General features: G+C 32.6%; 1 pseudogene; it reads right to left on the bottom strand.

Annotated features, from left to right (window-relative positions):
* Window positions 1-4,029: 4,029 nt before the first annotated feature.
* Window positions 4,030-4,655, bottom strand: LOC110038965 (annotated as a pseudogene).
* Window positions 4,656-5,438: the final 783 nt, after the last annotated feature.

The following is a 5,438-nucleotide window of genomic DNA, read 5'->3' as shown; positions in this document are numbered from 1 at the left end:
AACCCCACACCAAAAATAGTGCCGACAGTTATTCTGCTTGTTCTATTTTGAAACACTCCAAGCATCACATCTAGGTAAAGTGACTGCTTCTATCCATTTTGAAACATAATCTACCGCGATCTATATATACATTTCCAAATGAAGTCATGAATGGTCCCATAAAATCTAATCCCCATGCATCAAAAATTTTAATTTCCAAATTAAAAATTAGAGGCATTTCATTTCTTCTAGAAACATTACTTACTTTCGGACACCGACCACATGATTTTATATAAATATTAACATCTCTAAATTAAATAGGCTAATAAAATCCAGATTATAAAATCTTTCGAGTAGTTTTATCATTCCCAAAATGTCTTCCAAATTCAGAATCATGACATTTTTGAATAATCTCCTAAATTTCTTTATAAGGCACACATCGTCTTATAATTAAGTCTTTACATTGTTTATATCATTGAGGATCATCCAAAAAATAAGATTTTTCATCATAAATAAAATTCTTTTCCTATTGTCTTGTCAATCCATATGGTAAAATACCACTAACAATATAATTTACAATATTAGCATACCAGGGTATTTCTCATCCATTTACAACATAAAGTTGTTCATCAAAAAGTATCTTTAATCTAATTCAACCACATCTTAGCTTTATCCCTCAGTGAGAAAAGAAATAACTTAAGTCTTATGGCATCATCTGATACACCATCATATATAAATGTAGCACACAATTCTAGAAAATTGGCAAGATGTAAATTTGGATCTTCAGTTGGTGATTCGCCAAACTGATTATTTGATACCATTTGGATAATTGCAGACTTAAGTTCAAATAAATTAGCCACTACAGTAGGTTTTTGAATATTACAATGAAGTTCATCTACCATAGAGTTGACATAATCTCGTAAAGGTCAAATTCTTGATGAATTTCAGCATTTTGATCATTTTGGCTTGTCATTTCTGTAATTTTTTTAGATTTTTCATAACTTTTGATTTTTCTTTCTGATTTTTTTAACAGTTCTTTCTAATTAAGAATCGTAGGGCGCTAGTCCTTCAGAACCTGAACTACGCGTACACTAAAATAAAATAAAATAAAATAAAACATACATAAAAATACTAAAATAGTATATTCCTACAATAATTCTTAAAGTTTAAATAAAACTTTCTAAAATAGAAATTTGCTTTCAATTAATTTTTGAATTCTCTAACAACGGCGCCAAAAACGTGATCCCGACTTACTAATTATGTGCACAGTATAACAATGTCTTTGATGATATTTTTCATTTATTTTTCCCTACGCAAGTATATGTATCGTTATTAAGTAATACAATAATTTTTTATTAAGCCCTGAGTATCAAACCCACAGGGTATTTTGCAATATGCACTATTAATCGACAAACTTTCTATTTTAAAAAGACAATTGCTTGAAAATCTTTCCAAACGTTCCTCTCAAAACTCACCCTTTTTAAGCACTTTTCAGGACTATTTAAAAAGTCTCAAGTTTTTTCTTTTATAAATCTCCAAGAGGTGTCTTGGTAACTCTTCAAAATGTGTCTCAATTCGATGTATTCTCCAAAGGATGTCTCACAAGTCTTTTAATCATATTTTTGTTTTTAGTCGTCATAACCACCCTCTTTAGCCAATAGATGCCTCAAATATCTCTTCAAAATTCAGCAAAATGAATTAAACCATCAAATAACTGCCTCTGGCGCTTAAGCGTAGGGCCTCCGACACTGAGGCGCGGTCTTCTCTGTATCACCGGTGCTTAAGAGTCGGATCTGGCCCTTAGACGCTAAAACTCTTTTGCACCATTTTCACATTTTTACTCCAAATTTGATCTTTTTTCATTTCTTTTAGTATTTTTCATCTTTTTACTTGTACCTGAAAAAAAAACACACAAATGTCTTCCATTAAAGCGCAATATCTCAAAAATAGGTATAGAAATGTGTCCAAAAACACTATATATTTTAGGTGTAACACTGCCCTAAGAAGTTGCTGCAGGAAAGCTACTGCAGTGAAGTTAACTGTCTGTTTGTTGCAGCTGTGTTAAAATAACTGTAGGGCGGCTGTGTTAAAACAGTTGTGCAGCTGTTTCTAGAAAAATGATCATTCTGCCCCTGTTTAGTAAAACAGTTTGAAACAGAACCGTGACAGCCACATATTTGATATTTCAGAAGCAAAAATTAATTTAAAACAGAATAAAAGCTCAGATACACAACTCATTTAATAGTATCGAAATTGCTAAAAAAAAGAAAAAACATTAATAAAATTACAAGTAAAATAATGATGATATGAATTACAAGTAATAAAATTTTACAATGAATTCTCAACTATTCCAAAAGGTCACATGATAAATATAAAAATTATACTAATAATTTAATAATATAAAAGATATCAAGACTTTAACATGCATTATATAGAAAACATAAACAAAATATAAAATTATAAGATTCTAAGCTTAAAGTTTTACATAACAATAATGATTTATAGTTAAGCTTGAAAGATAACAATTTCTCGTCGGTCATTATTAGTGTAAGTTTGAAATCATTGTGCTTATGAGATTTTGCAATGATTTTATGAAACTTTAAGAGTCAAGGTTAATTTCTAACTAGATTCAATGTCAAGCAACAAAATGAAACATTTACTTTAAACTCTTGATGTATTAATATGAATACTCAACCTCCTAACCAGCATACAACATATATACCCTTAGTCCTACAGTCCTTCCTCTCCAACACCTTTTGTAGTCTGACTCTAGGATTTGTCAAAACAACATATAAATTAGAGGTGAAGGTCTAGTTCATAATATACAAGAAACAAATTGCAGGGGCTAGTTAGACATTTTAAGTAGAGGATGTACACAAAATAACATAGAAATTGTAAAATGAACATCAAGCAGAGATTAATAAAGCATTGAAGACTACAACAAAAACAAATGCTAATAGTGAGGCTGTTGGTATCATTAGGAAGAACTATAAAGCTATCATCTACATAACACAAAATTCATTTCAATTTACATATCTAATGCTAAAATAAACTGTTTATAACCATACCACCTAAAATCTCTTAATACATCAAATTATCAGTCAAGCCATCCGTGTTTTCTCAGCTAACTCCTCTGTATCTTATGTTCCGTTAAGGGAAGAAAAAATTTGAAAGAGAATATAAGTTAACAACTGAATGAAGGAGCCAGACCGCTTCTACTAAACCAAGATTAAAGGTGAATGGGAGAGCTCCACTGCAGCCAAAGCCACTCTTTCTCTATCTTTATCTCTCTCTCTTCCTTCTTCCATTCATTATTCATGAAAAATGGAGGGAAGCAACAAGCAGAAAATATATAAGTCAATGGAAACTGATGTGCAAAGACAATGTTGGATAAAAAAAGAGGTCCATGCAATCATATTCAGCAGCTCAAATGAATTTTGAAACTTTGCATGAATTTAATTAATGATAGGCAAGTTTTAATCTAAATGATTCAGGAAACTAAACCACAAATAAAGTACAAAGTTCATGATATTAACGGGAATATAAGAAAAACATGCACTTTCTCACCAGAACAGAAGAACAGATTGATTATAAAAAATCAACAGATTCCTTAATTTAATTAAGCATTTAACTTGCAAATCATGAAAATAAAACATAATATAGAATGGTTGTTAAACTGACTGATAAGTTTGAGCTTTTATGAAGTTTATAGTTATATGAGAGTAAATAGTATGTATTTGTTGTTAATTATTTAAATAGTGGCATGCGTGTATATCCTGCTAACTAAAAACAGGACACAAAAGCAGCCAGTATTTTAGCAACTAAGGGCAAGGTTCATAAACATATGCTAATCACTAAGAAAAACATCCTTAACAGAGGCTGCATAAACACCCATACAATCTAACATAAGCAACTCGAATATCCAAAGGATATATCCAAATTGGATAATTCTATCAATTGCATAATTCTATCAGCTTGCAGACAAAAAAGCATCAAGACAAAATGCATAATCACCCATTCAATCCAACACAAGTAGCAGATATATCCCGCAACCAAATCACATTATTCCATTAAGCTGTTGCAAACATACCGGTCCATCATTTGGAATAACTATAATAACAACATCTCATCTTCAGCTCATAAGATAATATAAATAGTGGTAAAAACACTCAAAGAGAAAGCAAGAGCGGAACAGAAAACGTTCAACGAAAGGCAGAAGAAATTTTCAAACAGGATGTTCCAGATTCCTAGATTTTATCGATGTCCTCGTCCTCGAACTCGATGTAGTCATCCCTGGCACCATCTTCCTCCTCATCGAGGCCGCAGGCGATGCCCTCGTTAAGACGTGTGCTCTCTGGTAGTTTACAATAGGCTATAAGGAGTCGAGCCTCATCAGACATGTACTTGAGGATGACATCAGCCTTATCATCCTGGTGATCGCAGAGGCCGATGAGGACGATGTCGCTGGCGGCGATCCAGACCTTCTTGCGCAACTTGCCACGGATGTGACAGAGTCGCTTGGGCCATCGATGCGCATGGCTTCACAGCGGCCATTGTTAAGCATGCGGAGAACTCCAAGGTCCAATTGCCATTTGCGAGGATTCGGCGTCGAACAGGAGCGACGAAGGTTAAGCCGTGTAATAATCCCTTGGTCGAACGCCGGACGCGGGGTTCGATCCGGGCCCGCGTTCCGCAGAAATGGCGTCCCGCCATGCTCGGGACCAACAACAATTATATGTGACCTTATAATAACTTATTATTAAGTTGCAGTTATCCTTAATAGACCCTAAGTCAAGCTTAAGTCGGGTTAGGCTAAGAGTTAAGATTAATGTTGGGTTGAGTTACGTCAAACATAAAATTGGATTAAGTCAAGTTTAAGTTGGGTTAGACTTGAGTTGAGTTTTAAATTGTTTGGATTAGTACAAGTTGGGTCAGACCTAGTTTAATGTTAATGTTTTAATTTAGTTCGGTATAAGCTATGTTAGACCCTAGCTTAATTAAAGTTTGAATTGTTTATGCCTAATTTAGGTTAGACCCATGCTTAGTTAAATTTTGAGTTGAGTTATGTCTAATTTAGGTTAGAACCAATTTAAGTTTTAAATTTGGGTTGAATTAGGTCTAAGTTGGGCTAGACCTTATTTAAATTTTAAATTTGATTTAGAGTAGGTCTAGGTTGAGTTAGAACTAAACTAAGTTTAAGGTTTAATTATTAAGGTAACTTCTTGATTAAGGGGATAATTATGAATTAATTTTTTTTTAAAACCAACTTAATCTTTGCGTTTTGATGTAATCCTAAGATTTTTCAAATTAATTTTTGTGTTTAATTTATATTTAGGAAACAATTTGAGCTAAAATGCAAATTTTGCAATTTTATAATCTTACCCCTAAGGTTTTAATTTCATTTTTAAATTTCAAGAGGTAAAAATGGTCATTTTAATGTTTAGAGTTGCTCCCCTAAT

Source organism: Phalaenopsis equestris, unplaced genomic scaffold (genome assembly GCF_001263595.1).
Source record: "Phalaenopsis equestris unplaced genomic scaffold, ASM126359v1 Scaffold234572, whole genome shotgun sequence".
In the NCBI taxonomy this organism is placed as follows: domain Eukaryota; kingdom Viridiplantae; phylum Streptophyta; class Magnoliopsida; order Asparagales; family Orchidaceae; genus Phalaenopsis; species Phalaenopsis equestris.
The sequence above is the reverse complement of the archived record's forward strand: the minus strand, read 5'-3'. Positions and strand labels throughout refer to the sequence as shown.